The 25,312-nt window shown below is 35.1% G+C and overlaps 1 long non-coding RNA gene across 1 annotated transcript in view; it reads right to left on the bottom strand.

The window, feature by feature from the left end:
- LOC141559823 (uncharacterized) overlaps positions 1 to 25,312 on the bottom strand; it is a 150,305-nt gene that overhangs the window by 123,147 nt on the left and 1,846 nt on the right. The window lies entirely within an intron of this gene.

Raw genomic sequence — 25,312 nt, 5'->3', positions numbered from 1 at the left:
AAAATAAGATTGACCAAGTTTCCAGTTGCTTAGGAATACACTTTGAGTAGCCTTATGTAGCCTTGAGCAAATACTTTCTCCTCTTTGCATTTCTGTTCCTTCATCTGAAAAATGAGATCATTGGAATAGATGACTTTAGGTACCTTCTACTTCTAATAATCAATTTTCTTAGTATATGGGAGGCCCTTACTTAAAGCACATATATGAGTCTGACCACACTGGCAATGACTGAGAAGTTATTAAGTACATGAGGTTTTAGGATTGAACCAACAATGGCCTGTGCTCATTCCTTGTTGGATTAAAATACTTAGGAATATTTGCCTTATAATAGCACTACCTCCATAGAACAGCTACATCTATCAATCAAAGATGAGAAATAGTTTAGGAATGAAAGCTAACTAATACATTGTTGATAAAATTATGAACTGGATTCAACCATTCTGAAGCACAATTTGGAACTGTTCCCAAAGGGTTATAAAATTGTGCATAGCCTTTGAATAAGAAACATCATTGCAAGATCTGTATCCCAAAGAGCTTAAACAAAAGGAAATAGGCTTATTTCTATAAAAATATTTCTAACAGTTCTTTTTGTGGTGTCAAAGATTCAGAATTTGAGGGGATACTCATCAATTGGATAATGGTTAAACAAGTTGTAGTGTATGACTACAACAAGTACTTATATGCTATATAAATGACATACCATTATGCATACATATTTAAACATTTAAACATAAACACATACATATACATGTGGGTGTTTAAATGAGAGGGTGATTTCAAAAAACATGGAAAGCCATAAGAATTGATACAAAGTAGAGTAAGCAAAACCAGAAAAATATTGTACAGAGTAACAGCAATATTATAAGATGATCCCCTGTGAATGATTTAGCTATTTTAGCAATACAATAAACTAAGACAATTCCAAAAGATTCATGATTTTTAAAAATACTATTTACCTCCATGGAAGCAAATGATGGGATCTGAATACAGATCAAGGCTTATTTTTTAAAAAAAACTTTATTTTTCTTAATGTTTTTTTGGGGGGAGGGCGTGTATTTTCTTTAACAACATGACTAACATGGAAATTTTTTTTCATAACTGCACATATATAACCTGTATCAAATTGTTTGTTTTCCCAATAAGGGGAGAGGGAAACAACTTTAGAATTCAAAATTTAAAAAAAAATCAAAAGTTAAAATTATTGTTACAGACAATCAGGAGAAAAAAGATAAAAAAGAAATAAAAGCTAAGTAGGTCACATATTGTGGCTTGGTTCTTTTTTGTTTATAATTGTACACGTTAATAATATCACCAGCATCACTTTCAAATAAGAAAGACAGACATTCAGACAGACATGTGCACATACATACAATTCTTCTACTTTACCATCCAAAATCACACAACTTGTTGAGTCACTTGACCCAATCATTTATTAACTGTGTGATTCTGGGCAAGTCTCCTAACCTCGCTCAATACTCTTAACTGCAAAATGGGGATGTTGATAGCACCCACTTCCCAGAGAGGCGTGAAAATCATACAAGATAATATACAAGCAGCACTTTGCAAACCTTAACATGCAATAGAAATGTTAGCCATAAGCTATTATAATTATTATTAATCATTCAACAAACACTTATTAATTACCTGCTATGCACCAGACTCCATGCTAAATGTAAGGACAAAACATGCACTGAACTCATGAGTTTACATTTTAATGGGAAAAACATAAATGTATAAGAAAGATACATACAAGATTGCTATCAGAGTAATGGAGAAAGGCTGTTTGCCAACAGGTTATAGAGTCTTAAGTGCCAGAGTTAGCAGCCTGAACTTTATTTGGTAGGTAATGGGGAAGAATGACATAAATCTATAGAATAGGCTTAATCTGGCAGCAATGGATTGGAAGGAGAAGGGAATCGAGGCAAGGATGCATATCAGGAAGGTTCTTCAACAATTAAGGTATGAGGCCTGTCACTAGGAAATCAGGTAACAAGTCTTTTCAACTTTCTGACCTTTGTTCTTAAATTATCAAATGAAGGATTGGACTAGAGCTCTACACTCTTCTCTGAGTGAATTTCAAAAATTTTAGTCCTTCATCATTTCCAAGACCTTTTCCCACAGCATGGTTCCTAATGTCCCTAAAGGAAATAATTGGACAGAAGGAGAAAATAGTTAGGAGAACAGTCAAAACTTTCTATGCTCTTCCCTTCTCTCCAGCTGCTCCTTCATCGCCATCTCCCCAGGAGCCCTCAACGCCACCACCACCTCCCAACACCTGGGTTTTTTTTTTTCTTCTCCCTCTTCATTCACAATCTGTCAACTAAATCTAAATAGGGACTAGAAAGAAGGTTAGGGTCAAATTTTCATGACCCACCGAAAACTACCTCCTGGCTAAAAAGAAGCCTAAAATGAGGAGACTGGCCTGGCTCCAAGTCTCCCTTTGCACGTCTTGGCCAGACTTGATTGCTCCTTGATTACTGAACAATCCTAGAAAAAGGACGAGTTATAGCAGGAAGTGGTAGTCACTGCACCACTAACTTCACAGCAGTAGAAACAAGCACTGAAAAAGGGCTTTATAAATGACTCCCTAGACAAGGCAGAAGAAATACAATTCAGTTTTGCTAGTTCAAAATACTCTAAGGCAGTAAGTCATTCTCACCAAATGGAGCTGACATATCAGGCCTCTCTCCAACTCAATGCAGTTCATGACTCATTTATTATACCCATTATATTATTGCATGCCTACTACATGAAAAGCCTTCAATAGTTTGTGGCTAAAGACATAGATAACTAGTTGGTTTTCAGTCTAGGAAGAGTGGCAAATGCATACAAATAGGTCAATTACAAATTTACATGGAAATGTGTAGGAGTGAAAAATGCTTTGAGATCCAATGAAGAAGATATCACCTTCAATTGAAAGCCTCAGAGAAGGCAACATGAAAGAATTTGAGTATAGCCTCAAAAATGTTGGTTAGGATTGGGGGGAAACCTTACTGATATTGAGCGTTCTTTGAACAATGGAATCCATGGAACATATCTGGGGATGGCAAATAGTGCATACATACAATGCTACATGGTTATGTGAAGAGGTAGGGTAATGGAGAAAGGCTGTTTGCCAACAGGTTATAGAGTCTTAAGTGCCAGAGTTAGCAGCCTGAACTTTATTTGGTAGGTAATAGGGAAGAATGACATAAATCTATAGAATAGGCTTAATCTGGCAGCAGTGGATTGGAAGGAGAAGGGAATCGAGGCAAGGATGCATATCAGGAAGGTTCTTCAACAATTAAGGCATGAGGCCCTGATTTAATTTCACCATTAACCTGTCAAATAATATAAGACATTTGATATAGTGATATAGGGAGGAACAACTGCCCTAGGAAGACCTGAAACCAGAAGAAATGGAATTCTGTCCCAAGAGAATTAAAAAATGGCCTAAATCACCATGAATGGACCTACAATGAAGACCCAAATAGGCAGATGAAAGAAACTTCACTGGAACCTCTTGAATTCAAGATGATATATTATAAGAGTTGCCATGTTTTAGTCATCCTGCATCCTCCCTAGGAGTATCAATTAAAATTCAGGCTCTGGAGTATTGAACAATTCTGGAGTTTTAACTGCTTCAAATTTAAAAAGTAAATAAGTGTTAGGACAAAGAACTAATAAAAAGAATTTTTAAAATACAATTCTAATCCCAAAAATAATTAAGTTGCATCCTAAGAATAAACATGACTGATGCCCTATCTTTGTTTCTATTCTATCCTCTTTCCAAAATGCATTCCCTCTTCACCCGATCCAGTCTTTTCCCTGTTGAAATCCTACCCATTCTTCAAGGCCCCCCTCAAATACCATCTCTTCCAGGGAACTATCCCCTGCTTCTGTTAGTCAGAAATTATTTCTTTTTCCTTAGCACTCTAGTAGCACTTTGCAGCATTCTTATGTCTTACAGTGAATTTTTTCAAATTGTTATTTTTGTATTTTAATTTCCCTTCTTATAGTTTTGAAGGCAGGAACTATTAGAGATTTGGTTGCTATTGAGTTTTTTTGTTTTGTTTTGTTTTGTTTTTTACTTTTTTTGTATACCTAGAAGCACAGTACCTGATTTTTAGTAGACATTTAATAAATGCTTGTCAACTGAGTTACTGATTTGTTGCCAGCTTCTGTCCCATCTGCAAAAGAAGACCCAGAAGCTACAGTGATTAGTTAGATGGAAAGGGAGATACATGGAGGAAGGGAAGAGGCAGTAATGTGAAGAGTATTGTCCAAGCTATATACTGAAAGATGATCAAAATGCATTGCTAGGTTTTACCTTTGAATTGACATTGGTCTAGCATAATTTTTGGCACATAGTAAATAATGATTTTTTTTTTTTGGAGGCTGGGGCTAAGTGACTTGTTCAGGGTCACACAGCTAGGAAGTGTTAAGTGTCTGAGACCAGATTTGAACTTGGGTCCTCCTGAATACAAGGCTGGTGCTCTATCCATTGTGCCACCTAGCTGCCCCCATAAATAGTGAATTAATGTATAGGGGAAGATGGAAGGAAAGGAAGGGAAGGGAAGGGAAAGGGGGGAAGGGGAAGGGCAGTGAGGGCAGGGGAGGGAAGGAAAAAGGGAAGGAGGAAAACTCGAGTTCACTAGAGAGCCAGAGAGAAATAAGGAAAGGAAAGTCAGGGCAGTGATCCAAGTGTTGGTAAGGATGGCATAGAGAACATCACTGTAGAGGAAGCCCCAAACCTTCAGTCAATGATTTATCTCATGTAAAATTTCCAGTCAAGCTAACCTCTTTTTGTGGAGCCAGCTTGCCACTGTGCATGTAGTCCTTCCAGCATAGGAGATGTTCAGTCAAGGTTAGTTGATTCTAATGCATGCTCAGTCCTGTTTTGGCTCTTTTTATACCAAAACTGTGTAACCCTTAAGAGCATGGATTCTATCAACTTTATGTTCACTCTTGACCTCGTTAGCATCTTCTTGGGGTGTATAGTCTTTCTGTAAAAGTACATCACCACTGAGAGCCATGCCCAGAACTGCAGCCACAAATACATAGGCAGCCAGACCAATTACAGTTCTCCGAAGTGAAGACCTTAAGTCAGTCAGACTGGATCTGGCTGGCAGGCTCCCAGCTGGGACCTCAAAGTGACTCTTTCTAGTTTCCAAAAGCCACTTCTGAGTCAGAGAATGGGAAAAGAATTTGGTCATTAACGTAATCCTATACTCTTTGCCCCCATAACAACAAGTCCACCAGAGAAGCCTTGCACAGAAGTGACACATTCCTTAGCAACAACACATCATCTAGAAGGAAACGAGTCACTCAGAGCTCCCACTTGGCTGCTGTGGTCTTCCCAATGATAACTTGTCTCCTAAGAGTACTCATTATCTCCTGACCACCATGTAGACCTGGAGACAGTTGCTACAATGGTTTAGTAGCAACTGTGTTGGTCTCCAGCATCCTTGACCCAGGAATAGCTTATGTTCACCAGCCCATACATCCTATTTCCAGTCTTTTACAGAGTGGTATTATGATGCCATCTCAGTACTTTCTAGTGGTGGGAAAGGCATGGGATTGGAAGACCTTTCCTGTGAATTAATTCTGGTTCATTCTTTCTAGCTAGTTGCGTTACTTTTGAGGATGTCATCCCTTCTGCTGAGTAATGGAGTCTTAACTAGAAGCAACATTGTGTAATGATTGGGAGTGCACAAATCTGGATTCAAAACTAATTTTGATATGCACTGGTTATGTGATTATGAGCAGATCACTTAACCTCTTGGTCTGCTCTTTTGTAAAATGAGATGTATTGCCAAATTAAAAAAAAAAGCAGTACATAATAAGTTCATTGCTTCATTTGAGATCCTTTTAATGCTTTGCATATCAAAATATTTGTGTTTGTTGATGATTGTTACATCATACAAGAATACATATGGTGCAATGAAGCATAAGGCATCTATGGGCATTCAAAAAACTCATTACTATAATGAGATACAAAGCATAGAACCATCAAGTAGGGAATTGGGATTCTATCTGAGAATCTGACAGCAAGGAGAGGGGAATAAATGCTTACCTAAAGACTGAAAGTCCCAGCCTACCAATTAGATAATCTCCATGGTAAAAGATTTTTACTGGTTTATACAAACTACACTTCATTTGTTGCCTAGAGGGGTCATTGCCTAATTCACAATTAAGTTTATAATAGCATTTTTTTTTAAAGAGCAAAACTTTCTTTTCAAAAATTCTATTTTTTTCTTATTTTTTTATTTAGTTCAATTAAATAAAAAGAAAGAAAATTGAGCTAAATAGAGCATGGGATAATAGATATGTGTTCAAATTCTGCCTCTGATATTTACCAGTTATGGAACTGGACAAATCATTTCAACTCTTTAAGCCTCATTTTTTTAATCTGTAAAATGGGAATACTGTAAAACTGGCATAGGGTTGTAGCAAGGTCCAAATGAAGCAGTTAGATGGTAGACTGGATAAATTTCTGGACCTGAAGGCAGGAAACTCAAAGTTAAAATCTGACCTCCTACACTTATTAGTTGTGTGAGCCTGCAGATTTTACCTAACCTTTGTCTCATTTACCTCATATGTAAAATGAGGACATAAAATCACATCTTTTTCAAGGATGTTATAAAGATGAAAATGAAATAACATTTGTAAGATGCTCTACAAATCTTAAAGCAATATGTAAATAATAGTTAAGTGAGAAAAAATGGATATAAAATATAACATTACAGATTTTTAGATGATTTTCAAAGTTTCTTCCAGCTTAGCTATTATAAATCTGAGCTATTTTGATACATTATTGGGTTCACACCTAAAATGTAGCATCAGTTCCCTTAATGACTGACAGTTATAGGTTAATTATCACTGTATGATTTCCCAGCACCAATGTACCTAAATGGTGTATCACAGAAATACTAAAACAGTCTCAGCCCTTCTCATCCTCTCAGTTTGCCTTCACTAATATCCTTCACTACCATAAAATCTTCACTTTTATCAGACAGCACTGGTGTCTGTATAATTTGAGCCAAGTAAGCTACATATCAAAAATTAAGCTTAGAAAGAGCTGCCATTTCCCTAAACATAATTTAAAAACAATAGATAAATACTTTTAAAAATATAGATATAGATATAAAAACCTTCCCTCAAAATGTACCACTCAAAAACTCATTATAACAATCACATCTATTAATGAAGATAAGATAGAAAAATACTTTCATAGAATTTAAAGGCATTTTTTGTTTGTTTTTTCTTCTGATTTCTTTATATAACACAAGAGAGGAAGGAAGAGCAGTTTTTTCATTTTCAAGAGCAAATTTGGGTGAATTTTGTTTACAGATTCTTTTTGATAGATTATACTCTGTACCCAAATTACAATGGTATGAAGCATGATAATATTCTAATGATTATTTTGAATCTATTACAGTCAGGGACTGTTTCTTTATTGTCTTTTTGTCCCCAGAATTTATCTTAGGTACTAAGATATAAAGTAAATGTCTAATAAAAAGCTTACTGAATATTATTTAACTGTCTTATCCTCAGTAAAATGAAACAAAGGCTGAAATTATTTTATCTAATAGAAGCCTTGTATAAGATGATTGTTTATATAGTAATCACTCCTATAATTTCAAAATTGAGTTCACAAAGAATCTTTTTAAAAGACTTTCCCTGACAGTTAATAAAAATCATACATATTAATCCTGATATTAAGTCATAGGGTCCTTCAGATAGGGGGTCATAGAAATCAACCAGTTTGTCTTTCTGCTTGATAACTCAATTTCTACCATGATGTCTTGATAAGAGATCTTCTAGCTTTTTCTTGAATCCCTCCAGTGACAAGGATCTTGTTACCCCATGAAATGGATTATTTATTTTTCAACATCTCCCATTTTCAGACCTTGTATTGAATCAATATCAACCTCTTTATAACATTGCACCCTTTGGTTCTAGTGTTGCCCTCTCAAGATAAACAAAGTATAATTGTCTTTTCCATACAACTGCTATTCAAATAGTTTCCCTCCCACCCATGATAAACATCCTCATTTCCTTCCATTGATCCCCCATGAGATGATTTCCTAGGAACTTTTCCTTTGAATGTTTTTCCAGTTTCTCAGTATCACTCTGAAAAGAAGAATCTCAGAAGTGAACAGACTTCCAAATGGAATAGAGATAGGATGGGGAGAGTGGTGATGGTGGGGGAACAAGCATTTATTATACACTTACTATATGTCAGGTGGGGCAACTAGATGGTGCAGTAGATAGAGTACCAGGTTTGGAGTCCAGAGGATTCATCTTCCTGAGTTCAAATCTAACCTCAGACACTTTCTAACTATGTGATTCTGGGCAAGTCACTTATCCCTGTTTGATTCAGTTTCTTCATCAGTAAATGATAAGGAAATGGCCAACTGCTCCAGTATTTTTGCGGGAAAAAAAAGTCACAGAGAGGCAGATATGACTGAAAAACATTTGCATTTCTGTCATGTATTGTGCTAAGCTCTTTACAAATATCTCATTTTAGTTCAGTAGGAATATTACCCATGATATTTTGGATACCATTTTTCTGTTAAGCAAAAAGATGTTGGATTTTTTTGGCAACAACATCACATATACTTATATTAACTAATTTTGAGCTTTGTTGCTGTTCATTTATTCAGTCACATCTATCTCTTTGTGACCCTGTAGACCAAAGTGCATGGCAATACAATCCATAGGTTTTCCTTGGCAAAGATACTGGACTGGTTTGCCATTTTCTTCTTTAATCAATAAAGAAAAACAAATAAAATAAATTTTAAAAAAAGAAAAAGAAAAACAGGGGTTAAGTGACTTGTACAACATTTCATAATTAGTGAGTATCTGAGAACATAACTCAAATTTTCCTGACAGCAGGTCTAGTGTTCTATCTGCTGAGTTACTTGGATGCCTCCATTTTGAGTCTTTCAGTTCATTAAAAAACAAAAAACAAAAAACAAAACCAATCTTTTTTGTGTGAACTGATGTCTGACCATGTCCCCCCTCCTATCTTAGACCTGTGCAGTTAGTTATGGGTTACCTAAGTACGGGATTTAATTCCTTATGTTTCATCTTAGTAGAATCAGCTCTCTAGTTCTGTTTTGATCTTTTCAAGCTGCTATTCTGTCATACAATGTATTAAGCAAAACACCCAGCATTATGTTATGTGCAAATTTGACAAGAATGCCATCTATACCTCCTAAAAAATGAAGAAAAGAATAAGAATGATATCATTAAGTTTACTATATGCCAAACATTTTTTTCTTTCCTTTTTAATCCTTCCTAATAAAAGATGACTCACCAGATAGGGGATAAAGAGGGAAATATTTTTAAAACAATAGTTTACAAAAACAAAACACATCAATAAAAATTTAAAGGAATATTACTTTTCAAGTTATTGGTAAGAATGTCAAACAAAGAAATGGTAAAGACATAGCCCTACCTCAGATCACTTGAGATCTCTCAATATGTTTGAATACTAAAATATTGATTAATCAATAATTTAAAGCAATGGTATTGAACTCAAGTAGAAAAGGATCCCTGTTGACCCCACATGTTGAACTAGAAAATCACAAATAATACCATCTATATAGTATTATATTTTTTATTTATTTTATAAACTATTTTCCAATTACATTTAAACTGGTTCCTAGTACTGGGGAGTTCTGCTGCTCTTTGGAGCCACTGATCTTGAGTTTAGAACTGAACACAGCTTTCCAATTAGAATGAAGATGGGAGAACGATGATAATGAAGGAAACAAGTATTTATTATACACTTACTTTCATTTACTATATGCCATTTACTATATGGAGCTTTGGAGAATACAATTATTTAAGCAGTAACAAATACATCTAAATGTGCTATCAACCCATCTCCATATCACCACATCTCCATATTTCCCATCAGATATGATAAAATACTTTGTCAAATTATTTACTTTTTATGTCTTTTCTTTCCTCATTAGAATGTACATTTCTTTAGCACAAAAATTGTCTGTCTTGCTTGTATGTATTTGTATCTACAATGTTAATGTAATCCTTGGCACATAGTAGTACTAATAAATATTTTGTCATTCATTGGTAAAAGTCAGATATTCTCAGTGTAGAGTATTTGTGTGATCTCTATCAGAAATAGATCAAAGGTTATTCTGGCATGATTTCTTTTTAAGGAACTTATGATACCTTCAAGTGATTACCATTCCCCTTTCAAAGTACTAAGAATGATGTCTTATAACTTCAACCTCCTTTGTTCAGCCTCTTATGGAACAACATTTATTCCAAAATTCAAATAGGAGAGAGACAGAGAGAAAGAAAGAGTGTTTTTAATCCACAGTTGGGTTCATTGGCCTGAAAAAATCCAAACACTTAAGATTCACTCAGGTTATAAAAATATTTCATAATAAAAAGCCACAGACATATGTTTCTATCATTATAAGTCATTACTGTGTAATTTGCAGCATTTGTCCCATATGTATTTATTCATTGAATAGGGCCACAGGTGTTTGGCCCCAGCCTCAAGTATCAGAAAGGTGATATGAGCTGTAGCTGTCTTTAAACACAGTACAGAAATGAACGATTATATGAATCCTAAGCAACCATGTAATACCAAGCTGCAGACATGCTTTGGGGTTATGCTCTTAATTTACTTGCTACTAATGAGCTCCTTGAGCATGTGGGTCTTTCATTTCCCAGTGGAAACAATCTTCTGAGGCTCAAGTTTAATTTACTGGTATTGTTGCTGCTGTTGCTGCCACTATTTCTTTAAGACTGATTGGTACAGATGAAATTGTTTTCATTTCTAAAAGGTCCATTTTTTTTTGAACCAGGGATACTACTTGTCAGGTATATATCCCAAGGAAGCCAAAGATAAAGGAAAATGTCCCACATATACAAAAAAAATTCATAATAGCCAGCACAGTCCCAATCCCTCCCCCCAACCCCCAGGCCTTTTTAAGGAAACAAAGTGAATATTTATCAACTGATATGAGAAAATTTTAAAATGTGAGCTCTTTGCAGGCAGAAACATGTTTTTGTCATTGTTGATAATTTTTCCTTTCTTTGTATTCCCAATGTTTAGCACAATGTCTGTAGTGCACATAGTAAGTCCTTAGTAAATGCATATTGATTGACTATAATTGAGGATGTAATGGTATATACGAATATAAAGAATTCAGAAAAGCTTAGGAACATTTCTATGAACTGATAGAAAATGAAATTAACAAAACCAGAAAACACCATACACAATGACTACAATACTGTAGGTAACAACGAAACAAATAACAGAAACCCTCAACACTGGGTAATTATATCAACCAAGTTTTTTTTTTCCCCTAAAGAAAAAATGAGATTTACTTCCACCACCTTTTTTGGCCAGAAGTAGAAAACCGTGAGGGTGGAACATTGAAAATTCTATTAGGCTTAGTTAATGCATAAGTTAGTTTTGCTGACCTGCCTTGACCTTTCCTTTTTCTCTTTTATTCTTTGTTACAAGGGATGACTTTTCAGGGAGGAGAGATGAGGAAAGACTACATTTGAAATGAGAGTTATTTTAAAGCAGAAGATAAAAGACATTGTTTTTTTTTTTTTTTAAATGAGTTTAGCTCCCTACTACTCATTAGCCAATTAAATGATGGAAGCAAACCTTAAAAATACTTTACCTCCTCAAAAAAAAATTACAATGGTATTAAAAAGAAAAACATCTTTGAAATATTTTTAAATACCAATCAAAGCAATGACTAGCCAGCCATGGTTCCAGAGAACTGGTGATGAAGTATATTAGCCACTTCTGGACAGTAATATAATGGATACAAGATCTAGAGACAAACACTTATAATATAACCCATTGTATGGATTCATCTTTCTTGATTCTATTGATTTTTGGTTTTTTATTTTATTTATTTTATTTTGAACTAATAAATAAAACAAGTATATATAACATAATAGAAGAGAGGAAAAAAGATAATTGCTCATGCAACTATAAACCTACAACTTGATATTCCTTTTAAACATATAACAAAGTTATGTGAATTTCTTTTTCTCCTTTTTCTTCTCTCCCTCTTCCTCCTAGAACTGGTTACCATTAGACATAAATACATATATTTGAAAAATAAATCTATACATACTTCTATCAGTTTTTTTCTGGATGCAAATAGCATTTTCATTTATACGTCCCTTGTGCTTAATCTAGGTATTTATAATAGTCAAAATAACTTAGTCACTCAAAGTTGTTCTTAAAATAATATTGCTGTTACTATATGCAACATTTTCTTGGTTCTGCTCATTATTTCATGCAAAACTATCCACATTTTCTAAGATCATCAAGTGCATCATTTCTTATAATACAGTAGTATTTTTATCACAACCATATACCACAACTTGTTCAGTCATTCCCTAATTAACAGGAATTCCTGAAATGTCTAGTCCTTTGTCACCACAAAGAGAGCCACTATAAACATTTTACAACAGTTCTTTTCATTCTCCTCTAATCATCTTTGGAAATAGATATAGCAATGATATTGGTCAAAGGGTATAAGTAATTTAATAATTCTTTAGTAAAATTCAAGATGGCCCTCCAGAATAGTTGAATCAGTTCAGAGTTCCACCAACAGTGAATTACTGTCCCAAATTTTCCAGATTCCCTTGCAACATTTGTCATGTTCCCCTCCTATCATTTTAGCTAATCTGACAGGTGTAAAATTATATCTCAAGATTGTTTATATTTGTATTTGTATTTTTCTAATCAATAAATCAATAACAAGTTAGAACATTTTTCATATGACTATAATTAATTTGAGTTATTTACTTAATATTTAAATACTTAGTTAAATTCTATTAATTTGTTACAAAGGTTTTTTTTTTTCTTTCAGCCTATAATATGGGAAGAGGATTAGCAATAGTGAGGTTAAAAAAAAAAAAGACCACAGAAATTCACAGAAGATAACAGAAAGTAGTTTAGAAGGAAGCATATACATATAGGATAGTTTTTAAAGTAATGTGTGGAATTTGTTATATACTTTTTATAAGAAAAAATCAAGAAACATGAAATAGAAATTTGTGCTTTCATTGTGTGTGTTTTCTACAAGGTATATAGAATGCCCTTTTTTGTTTTTTAGGTCTGAATTTTTTTTTTTTTTAGAAAATAGGATATGGAAGAGGAGAGGAATCAATGAGACTGGGAAAATCATGAGTCTTAGAAAGGAAAAGAGGCACCTTTCTATGAGAAAATCTGTAGAAATTGAGCCTATTCCTATGACAAAGAAGCCAATAACAAGACCAAGACCACAATAAGGAAGAGCAATTAAAAGAAGCATGTCCTGATTTACAGTACTTCTTAGTGATTTATTGACTTAATCAAGAAGTTATCAAATAATGAGGGAGGTTTCAAATACCTAGTACTCTGTACTTCAATCTATGATCTCATCAAGCTGAATACTCTGAAACTGTCTTAATGACAACTGCAGAGCATGGATACAAATTGCAACTTGTGCTCTGTAACTCTTCTCTATGCACTTATCTAAATCATCCAAAGAAAGTCCACCCAATGTGCAGGATGTTTTTTTTTTTTTTCAGTTTCTTGCTAATAGCATGGATACCAATTGAACTCATAAATTGTCCATTTATTATCCTTCATTCTTGATACATGACCAACCCACCTCATTTTCTAGTTGTAGAGCATTTTGTACATTTTGTGCTACTTCTGCTGCCCAATTCTTCATGGGCCATTGAATCATCATAGGACCATAAATCTCAAGCTGGAAGAATTGTCCTGACTATTTATAGGCTTGAGTTTGAGTCCTTTATACTTTCTCGTCAAGTTAAATAAAGCCTGTCCTATATCTGATATTTTGTTAGGCTAAGTGCTTAGGTAAGTACTTAGCTAAAAGCTGAGGGTTCTTTCCTTTTCTTGTGAAAACCTGAACATAAGCCAAATTTTTATGTTAGCAAAGAAAAAATAGGGTAGGGGGAAAGTGTGCCAAATTCTGACATTCTAAGTATGAACTTTACATGAGCCAGAGTAGAATCAATGAAAAACCTCCAAGATTAAACCCAAACTATATTAGTCCAGAGCTACAATTTTAATTAGCATATAGCATTGTGGGAAATGGGTTTTTTAATTGGCAAAAGAACAGATATTGACATAATTTCCTCAGAAAATCTAAAAAAAGTAAAGCAAAAAGCATAGCATGGAGGCCAAAAGAGGCTGCCTCAGCCAAAAAATGCTTGATCCCCTTGACAGAGAAATATGACAAACCAAGGCACCATCAGTTTAAATATATATATTCATTTGTAAAATTTTATGAAGGTGAATTATGGAAAATTACTAATATTGTTATCTCATTAAATATTAAGAAATAGAGTGGGAAAGGGGTGGATGGGGAAGTGAGACCAAGTTCATAAAAAGTCCAATTTAGCTTTATCATACTAAACACTTTAGGATGAAATTGGGTGAAGAACACCAGACAAAAGAAGGAAAAGATCTGCCAAGAAAACACAACAAACTATTCTCCCTATTATTGAAGTGAAGCTATCACACATAGACACCAACATCAAAGTCCCTGCTGTTCTTATTGTATGAAAAAATAGAAATGGTACTGAAAAAAATTAAAGACAAGGAGAGCATGTGGTTGGACAAGATCAAATAAACAAAGAGCATATCTATACTAGAGGTTATATAATTTTGAAGAGATGGAGGGACAGACAAAGAGAGAGACAGAGACAGAGAAAGAAAGACACAAAGAGATAGAGAGACAGAGACCGAGAAAGGAAAAGGGAGAGAGAATATAGAATTAGAATATAGGGGAAAATCAGAGAGGGGCAAGGAGATATGCAATAAGAAGGGGAAACAGAGATAAGGATTAGGAAGGAGATATACAATGGATCATCTATGTTGGGTGACTACTTGGTTTATATTTTCATGTCAATTCGGCATGATACTGGTTCAGTCATTCCACCAATCCAACTCAAATCACAATTCTTCAGCTTAGCCTGCTGATTCTGAGATTCCTGGTCATTAAAACTCTTTTAGCTTAGAATATGGTCTTACTCAGCAAGGACATACAATAATGAGAAACAAGATATTTGTAGTTTTTTTCTTCTATTTTTCATTCCCCTTTCCTTCCTTCCTTTTTATTTTTTAAAGCAAAGCAAAGAAGCAAGCACCTTTTCCCCACACATGATCAAACAGTTGAAGAATTTAAAAAACTTTCCTGGGTCTACATCAGGTCAGAATTGACCACACATTATCAATTTTAAGAGAAAACCCTTGAAGTTTATAATCATAATATGGAGAGCAACCCACAGCATCAATAAAGTAATAGGACTAGAAGGGAAGAAACCAAAAGAAAGTCTCAGGCTGAGAGTTGCTCCTGTTTGTTGCTACCATTGCTGGTGCTATTGTTGTTTATGTCTTTGTATGAGGACTTTTTGTTGGTTTGTTGGTGGGTTTTGGTGTACGAAGATGTATTTACATTTTTCTGTATCTTTTTCATGCCACACACAGTTTAGTGAATTTTAGCAATTTGTCTTAAGGATTTTTAATGTATTCCCCCCCCCCAATCCACCCCCTGCCCCTGCAACGGACAGGAAGGCAATGGAAAGAGACTATGTATTCCAGAGTCAGGAGACATTTAGGGTTAGAATCTGTAGTCAGTAGGGTTATCCCACCTCTGACTCTGACGACCTAGATTTTCTTGGGAAAGTCTTTGGGTACCTGTGAAGGTCTCAGGTTCCTAATCCGCAAAATGATGGGCTTCATTGTTTTTGACCTATGAACCTATGAATGATAACCTAATTTCCTTCTCTACTTCTCCTCCAATTCACCCATCTCCTATTTTGTGATGTTACATTTACTTTCTAGATCTTATACTCTAACCTCTATACTCAAGGAAAAGCCTTAAATAACAAAATTGTTTTCTATGATCCAGGAAATAGTCAAAGAGCTTGAGTGAGACTGGGACCTCTTGAAATATTTTGCCATCTGTGGTTAGGAGTGTCTACACAATAATTACTCATGCTGGCCTCTAGTCATTCAATAACTTAGCATAGACTGAAATCCTGGTCAATCTGTGGTCTCCATCCTAAGCAAGTGAGTCATTTCAGAGGACATTGCCTTTTGTAAGCCATTATTTGATATGTAGAAGAAACCATAACCATTATTTACTCTAACATAGGCTTCTGAATGCCCCAAAGCCAAACCTAATTAGTGCTCAATAATAGACTCAATAAACTAAAGCCTATTTCTCTGGTTTATCATAACAAGTAAAGGAAGGACCATTAGAGTCTAATTTGTAAATGCTTTATTTGATGGTACCAAATGGAAAGTATTTAATTTTGTTTATCTTATAGAAGGCCAGGCACATTGTTCTAAAGTCATATTAAATGACATCTGTTGCTGTTTATCGATTTTTTTCCTATTGGCTGAAGCTCTTTGAATATTACAGCCTCAAATCTTAAATGTGGCTATTGAAATTCAGAAAGGGTCATGCTGAAAAGAAGAAGCTAAGATATTCTTTGTATCAGAGGAAAAGAAGTCATGGGTTAAAGAAGGCTAATTAAATCCCTTGTCAAAAAAAAACCAATAAGAAAAATGATTCTATAGGATAAAGATACAATTTGTTATATTCTTAAAGTAAATGGTGATGGTAGAGTGCCAAACCTGTAGTCAGAGAGAGCTGAGTTCAAATGTGACTTCAGATATTTACTAGCTGTGTGACCCTGGCCAAGTCATTTAACCCAGTTTGTCTTGGTTTCCTCATCTGTAAAATGAGCTGGAGAAGGAAATGGTAACCCACTTCCAAAACCTCTGTCAAGAAAACCCCAAATGGGTACATGAAGATTCAGGCATGACTGAAAGCAATTACAAACTACTAAGTTAAACAGGGAACACTTTACCCTTACAAAATAATTGAAAGCTCAAACTCCATAGCTAGAATATTTGGAATCCTTCAGTTACTTTACCTTTTAGAAAGTATGGGGGGATATATTTTATTCCTATGCTATATTAAACATCATTCTTATGCTTACTTAAGCATAAATTAAACATCATTTAATTTTCAAAAATAAGCATTAAGGTCCTACTAATTAGTGCTTCACATATATGCTCCCATTTGATTCTTACAACAACCCTAAGAAATAGCTGCTATTATTGTCCCCCTTTCTACATAGAGGTAATACCTCTAATCATCTTGTAGTATAAAGAGCAGCAAATTTGGAGTTCAAGAGATATGGGTTTTCAACTTAGTTTGATTGTTCAACTTATGAAGAAACAAAAAACATTTACTATGATCTTACTGTGTTCAAAACACTAGGGTTGTAATATAATTAGAAAAAGGGAACCAAGAGGCTTTCTGTTACCAAGGAACTTACCCTCTAATTTGGAGAGATAATACATTAAAACAGATTTAGTTGTTAGGGTATGTGGAAAGGCCTCAAAGTCATAAGGCGCCATGATAAACCAAATAGCAAAGAAGAGGAGACAAGCAGAAAAAAAAAGGAAAAAGGAACTGACCCAGTAACAGGTCTTCCCAGTACTCATAGAGTATGGGCAGCCTGGGGATCATAACTGTATGAGCTTAGCTACTTTCTTTGCCTCAATTTCCTCACATGTAAAATGAGTATCTTGGGTAATGTGATCTTTAAAGTCCCAATTTAACATTCTAAGACTACTTCAAGACACCGGAGTATGTCAGAAAGACAGTTTCAAATGCTGCTTCAGACACTTTTAGTGTGATCTTGGATAAACCATTTAACTTTTTTAGGTTTCAGTTTCCTCATGTATAGAAGGAAGGTATTAGATGAAATAGACTCTAATATCTCTCCTTCTCAGAGTTATGAGAATCAAAAGGTAACATATATATATATAATGTTCTGCAAACTTTAAAGAATTGTGTGAATTAAGTGAATTGGATTATTTGTTATCTAAGGGGGAAGGGAGGGGAAAAATTAGAATACAAGGTTTAACAAAGGTGGATGTTGAAAACTATGTGTATATTTTGAAAATATAAAGCTAAAAAAATATAAATCTATGAGTCAGTCTACTATAATTTTTCCTGACCCTTTTATTTTTGCTGAGACAATTGGAATTAAGTGACTTGCCCAAGGTCACATAGCTAGGAAGTATTAAGGCAGATTTGAACTCAGGTCCTCCTGACTTCAGGGCTGGTACTCTAGACACTGCACCAAATAGCTACCCCTCCTGACCATTTTTAGAAGCAAAATATATTAAGGTAAAGGAACATTTTGTGGCATCATACTTTTAGATTTTTACTACTGTTTTCATATGAGGTTATTTTAAGTGTGCACCTTGGAATTCAGGTTTCTATTGCAATGGGGGTCTTTGGGGCCAGCCTCAAACATGTGGGTAGCATAGCAGCAAGTGGGAGCCTCACTTTTCCTTTCTCAGACTAGGCAAACAATTGGTAGCAGCTTCAGGTTCCTGCTAGCTTAATCTCCATTTAAATATTTGCCATTTTATCTTTGTTTGGGTCAGCTTCTTTGACTTAATTAGCCAGGGATTTATATCTTCTGGTGAGGAGAATAGAAATAGTGAAGAAATAGGCTTAAATAAACTTTTAACCTACAGATGAATCTAATTGGCTTCACTCCACATGTCTCATGCTGTGCTAGCACATCTAACTTTCAGCTAATCTACCTGGTCCTTGACAATTCTTGGGGAGTTTTTGTTGTTTGCTTGCCTGCATCTGAGAGGATAGGAGAGAGCAGAGAGTGGGTTAATTAGTGTCCTCTGTTTTTTTAAAAGGACCAAAATGATATCACTATATTAGAGTACAGTTACAATGTGTCCGACTGTGACTCATCAGACCAATAAGAGCTTGGAATACTCTGCCACAGATTGGACGCAAATAGTCCACGTGAATATTTGGGGTAGCTTCCCTAATTTTGTGCATTTTGCACTTCCTTTGGGCTAATTCAATTCTGCTCTGCTAATAGAGCACAGCACCTTCTCTGATGAGGGCATGCCATGCTGGGTGGTCTTGGGCCAGTCACCAATAGAGTGAAACAGGACTATGTAGTTGCTCCCATGCTTTTTAGTGTGATGTTTTCAACCATGTTTTCATATGCTTTCAATGCAAACATGGAATCAAAGTCAACTACTGCCCTGATGATAAACTCTTCAAAATAAAAAGGAATCAAGCCAAAACTAAAGGTGAGGGAGTGTCAATGCATGAGGTTTTTTTTTGTTTTTTTGTTTGTTTGCAGATGATTGTATACTCAATGCAGCCTCTGAAGCAGGGATGCAACAGAGTATGGATAAATTCTCAACTGCTTGTGCTAATTTTGGCCTAATAATTAACACCAAGAAAACACAGGTTCTCCATCAGCCAGCACCATACCATCCATATGTGGAACCATCAATTATAGTAAATGATGAAGTTTTGAATGCTGTGGATAAGTGCACTTCCCTTGGCAGTATACTTTCCAGAGAATCCACATTGATAATTAAATTGACATATGCATTTCCAAAACTAGAGTAATATTTGGGAGGCTCTGAAGGAAAGCATGAGGGAGGAAAAGTATTAGACTTACTACCAAATTGAAAGTCTATAGAGCCATTGTGCTAACCTCATTATTGTATTGTTGTATGTAGAGAGTGGGTAGCAGAGAATGAACATCCAGACCTGTGATTTCATCAGTTTAGAGATCTACAGGTAAGAACATTCTCCTAATAATACAAATCCATAACTGGCCTGCAATTAAGGGAATTACTCTGAGAATTGAGAAGTTAGGACTTGCCCAAGTTTATAGCCAGTATGTGTCAATATTGAAACTTGGACCTAGGGGCAGCTAGGTAGTGCAGTGGAGAGAGCACCAGCCCTGAAGTCAGGAGGACCTGAGTTCAAATCTGGTCTCAGACACTTAATATTTCCTAGTTGTGTGACCCTTGGCAAGTCACTTAACCCCAATTGCCTCAGCATTAAAAAGAAAGAAAGAAACTTAGACCTAGATTTTCTTTGACCATATCTTTTATCTACTAATAGCAGTGGGCCTAGAGTCAAGAATAACTCAGTTCAAATGCAAACTCAGATCCTTAATACCTATATGCCTGGGCAAGTCACTTAACCTCAGTTTCCTCATCTGTAAAATAGGGATAATAGTAGTATCTACCTCCCAAGGTTGTTATGAGGATCTAATGAGAAAATAATTATAAAGTGCTTAGCTCGGTGCCTGGCACATAATAAATGCTATAGAAATGTTAACTATTATTTATTATTATTAAGTGAGAATATAATGAGTTTGGGGCATTGGCCCAGTGCCTAGGAGTAGGGCATTCATTTAATGACCTGGCATGGGAAGAGAGCCCTGTAATTGTTAGTCTTAGTCAAGTGAGCCCATGTTGCACTGACCCCTGAGAACAGAAGTCACCTCTGCTTGCTTACCAAGGCTTCTTCTGGAAACACTTTGGTGAAATAGAAAGGCCCCCTGGCAGGGGGCTGCTCCTGCCATACCTGTTTAACAAGTAATGACTGCCTGTCAGGGCTGCTGGCCAACCAACTCTCACAAATGCTGGATCCACCTGAGAATTCTCCTTTAAATATGAAACAGCTGCATTTAAATATGTGCTGACGGTTCATGAGGCCCTGTGCTATACATATCCCAAGCCTACTAAATTCTTCTCCCACTATTCACTTTTATAGTACCTTTCCTTGCCTCCTTCCTTCCAGGGAGTTTGAAAAGATGGAAGCTGGGTTTGGGATGTAAAAGGAAACATAGTCAGAAGCATTCTCCATTTTGGAAGAATTCCTGCCTTGAAGACTAGAGATTAGAGAGAAAGAGTGATAGATAAATGGAAAGAGAAGAAGAGCAGGTAGACAGATGGACAGATAGACAAACAGACAAATAAACAGATGAGCAGAAAAGATATATAGATAGATCAACAGGCAGGCAGGCAGACAGACAGAGAGATAGATAGACAGACATGGATAGATCAATAGGCAGATAGAGAGATGGAGAGATAGAATCAAAAAGCAAATGGATCAATAGGCATAAAGATAGAGAGATAAAGAGATAGATAAACAGACAGATACACAGATAGATAGACAATAGATGGGGAGTGATGAGTAGATATAGAGAGATAGAGATAGCTCATTTATTAAGTATGTATCAGGCACTGATACCAAATTACCAACTATTAAGAGTGTATGTTCAAAGGCTCCCAGCCAAAAAGATCCCTTTCTTATGGGAAAACTTAGGACAGATTCCTCCTCAAATAAGGTGTCCCTTTGTAGCATTTGGAATGTACTGTTTAAAATACTTAAAAGTCAATATAGAAAATGTATTTCATATGTGCACGGAATAGCATTATTTTTAGATACACTCTATTGATAGGCAACCAATTGGCATAGTGGATAGATTGTTGCACTTGAAGTCAAGAAGACCTAAGTTTAAACCCTGCCTAAGACATTTTGTAACCATGTGATGTGGGACAAGTCAATGAATTTCTCTGAGACAAAGTTTCCTCATTTGTAAAATAGAGATAGTTAAAGCACCTATCTATCCAATGGTTGTAAGCATCCAATAATGGTTTATGTAAAGTGGATTGTGAGCTTTGCAGAACTTGTAATTGTTACCGATTATAGTGAATAGCTAAAAGGCTCAGAAGATAGAGCACTGCAATAAGGAAGACTCATTATAAATTCAACTGCAGTCTCAGACACTTATTAGTCACTTAACCCTGTTTGCCTCAATTCCTCATCTCTAAAATGAGCTAAAGAAGGAAATGGCAAAGCACTCCAATATCTTTGCCAAGAAAACCCCAAACGGAGCCACGAAGAGTCAGCCAGGATAGAAACAACTAAACAGCAGCAGTACAGAGGGAAGAGGGCTAGATATTGAAATAGAAGACCTGGGTTCAAATGCTTATTCTACTATGCCTGAGTGAGTGACCTGGGAGGACCCTGGTCGTCGTCGTCATCATCATCATCATCATCATCATCATCATCATCATCATCATCATCATCATCATCATTCTATAGATTACTGTATGCCAGGCAATGTTAAGTGGATTACAATTATTATCTTATTTGAACTTCATAACCACCCTGGGAATTAAGTACTATTACCAAAAGTTGAATGACTTGTTTAGGGTAATACAATGTCTGAGGTAAAATTTGAATTCAGTTCTTCTAATTCAATATCCAGCACTCTTTACTATGGTGCCACCAAGTTTCTAAGTGATATGGTGGCTAGAACACAAAAAGGAGCTTCCAAGAAGGGGAAAAGAGAGAGGTCACAAAAGAGTATACATAATTTAAATGATGTTATTTTTTTAAAAGGATAAAATAATTTTATGCAGAAAATACAGCTGGATTTGAATTCAGAAGATCAGAGTTTAGGTCTTGCCTTGTTATTTGCCTATTTAAGCAACATGACATTGGTCAAATCTTTTGGGGGTCTCAATATTCTTATCTGGGGAACATTGTCTTATTGTCTTTAAGATTCTTTCTTCTAGCCCTAAAATCTCATGCCCTCATGTTATTATTGTCAAATTCAGTATCCTCTTCCTCTCCTCTATATTCTCCATTGCATTTCTATAGCACTTGAAAATTGCCAGCAACCCCTGAAGGATGTCTTAGTACACCTATGCCTCTACCCTGAGGTTCTCTTTTTGAATGGCGGCAACCAGAGCTTTCATATAAGAAAGCCTCCCTAGCTAGTCATCCCTTCATCCCTTACTGGACTATAATCCAGACTTGCTTGACTGTATGCTGATTTTGAATTAATCTCCTCCCAATTTTTCCATTTCAGCTTTTTTTTTTTTTTTATGTATTGTCTACCCCATTAAAATGAAAGTTCCTTGAGGACAGGAAATGTTTTTTTTTTTTTCTTTTCTCTTATAGCACTCAGTGACTAACACATAATAAGTGCTTGTTAGCTGACTGCTTATGACTTGCTGTTAGGAAATTTTTCTTTACATGAAGTCCCAATGATTTTGCTTTGAAACTTATACCCATTGATAAGAACTCACTATTTGACAAAAACTGCTGGGAAAATTGGAAACTAGTATGGCAAAAACTAGGCATTGACCCACACCTAATACCATATATCAAGATAAGGTCAAAATAGGTTCATGATTTAAATATAGAGTGATATTTATAAGCAAATTAGAAGAACAAATGATAGTTTACCTCTAAGATCTTCTTTTGTAACCAAGGAAGAACTAGAACTCATTATTGAACATCAAATAGATAATTAAAAACTTTAAAAGTTTTTGCACAAACAAAACTAATATAGACAAGATTAGAAGGGAAGCAGTAAATTGAAAAACATTTTTACATTTAAGGGTTCTGATAAAGGCCTCATTTCTAAGATATATAGAAAATAGACTCAAATTTTTAATTCAGGCCATTCTTCAATTGATAAATGGTAAAAGGATATGAACAATTTTCAGATGAAGAAATTAAAACTATTTCTAGTCATATGAAAAGGTACTCTAAATCACTATTGATCAGAGAAATGCAAATTAAGACAACTCCAAGATACTATTATATACCTCTCAGATTGGCTAAGATGAAAGGAAAAGATGACAAATGTTGGAAGGGATGTGGGAAAACTGGGACACTGATACATTGTTGGTGAATTGTGAATGGATCCAGACATTCTGAAGAGCAATTTAGAACTATACTCAAAAAGTTATAAAATTGTGTATACCCTTTGATCTAGCAGTGTTTCTACTAAGTTTGTATCCCAAAGAGATCTTAAAGGAGGAAAAGGGACCCATATGTGCAAAAATGTTTGTGGAAGCCCTTTTTATAGTGGCAAGAAACTAGAAACTGAGTGGATGCCCATTAGTTGGAAAATGGCTGAATAAGTTGTGGTATATGAATAGAATATTATTGTTCTGTAAGAAATGACCAGCAGGATGAATACAGAGAGGCTTGGAGAGACTTACATGAACTGATGCTGAGTGAAATGAGCAAGACCAGGAAATCATTGTATCTGGCAATAAGAAGATTATATAATGATCAATTCTGATGGATATGACTCTCTCCAGCAATGAGATGTTTGAGGCCAGTTCATGATGAAGAGAGCTATCTACACCCAGAGAGAAGACTATAGGAACTGAGTGTGGATCATAATATAGCATTTTCACTCTTTTTGTGGTTGTTTGCTTGCATTTTGTTTTCTTTATTATTTTATTTTCCTTTTTGATCTGATCTTTCTTGTGCTGCAAGATTGTTATAAAAATATATATACATATATTGGATTTAACATATATTTTTAACATGTGTAACATATATTGGATTACTCACCATCTAGAGGAAAGAGTGGGGGAAGAAGGGGAACTTTTAGAACACAAGATTTTGCTGTGCATACCCTTTGACTCAGCAGTGTTGCTACTGGGTTTGTATCCCAAAGAGATCTTAAAGAAGGGAAAGGAACTTGTATGTGTAAGAATGTTTGTGGCAGCCCTCTTTGTGGTGGCCAGAAACTGGAAACTATGTAGATGCCCATCAATTGGAGAATGGCTGGATAAATTGTGGTATATGAATATTATTGAATATTATTGTTTTGTAAGAAATGACCAACAGGATGATTTCAGAAAGGCCTGGAGAGACTTACATGAACTGATGTTGAGTGAAATGAGCAGGACCAGGAGATCGTTGTATACTTCAACAACAATACTGTATGATGATCAATTCTGATTGACGTGGGCTTCTCCAACAATGAGATGAACCAAATCAGTTCCAATAAAGCAGAAATGAACTGAACCAGCTACACCCAGCGAAAGAATTCTGGGAGATGACTATGAACCACTACATGGAATTTCCAATCCCTCTAATTTTGTCCACCTGCATTTTGGATTTCCTTTACAGGCTAAATGTACACTATTTCAAAGTCTGATTCTTTTTGTTCAGCAAAACAACTGTTTGGTCCTATATACATATATTGTACTTAATTTATACTCTAACATATTTATCATGTATTGATTGACCTGCCATCTGGAGGGGAAGGGAAAAATTGAAACAAAAGTTTTGGCAATTGTCAATGTTGTAAAATTACCCATGCAAATATCTGGTAAATAAAAACTATTATTATTAAAAAAAAAAAAAAAAGAACACAAGGTTTGGTAAAAGTCAGTGTTGAAAAATTATCCATGCATATTTTTGAAAATAAAAAGCTTTAAAAATAAAAAAATAAAATTAAAAAGGGTGAATGTTGAAAATTATCCATGTATATATTTTGAAGATAAAGAGCTTTAATTAATTAAGAATGAAATTGTGAATATTTGGGAATACTTTTTTGATTAAATAAGTTATGTGTAGAATAAACATTGTTTAGTTAAAATAAA

The sequence above is a fragment of the Sminthopsis crassicaudata genome, chromosome 3 (genome assembly GCF_048593235.1).
Source record: "Sminthopsis crassicaudata isolate SCR6 chromosome 3, ASM4859323v1, whole genome shotgun sequence".
NCBI lineage: Eukaryota > Metazoa > Chordata > Mammalia > Dasyuromorphia > Dasyuridae > Sminthopsis > Sminthopsis crassicaudata.
The sequence above is the reverse complement of the archived record's forward strand: the minus strand, read 5'-3'. Positions and strand labels throughout refer to the sequence as shown.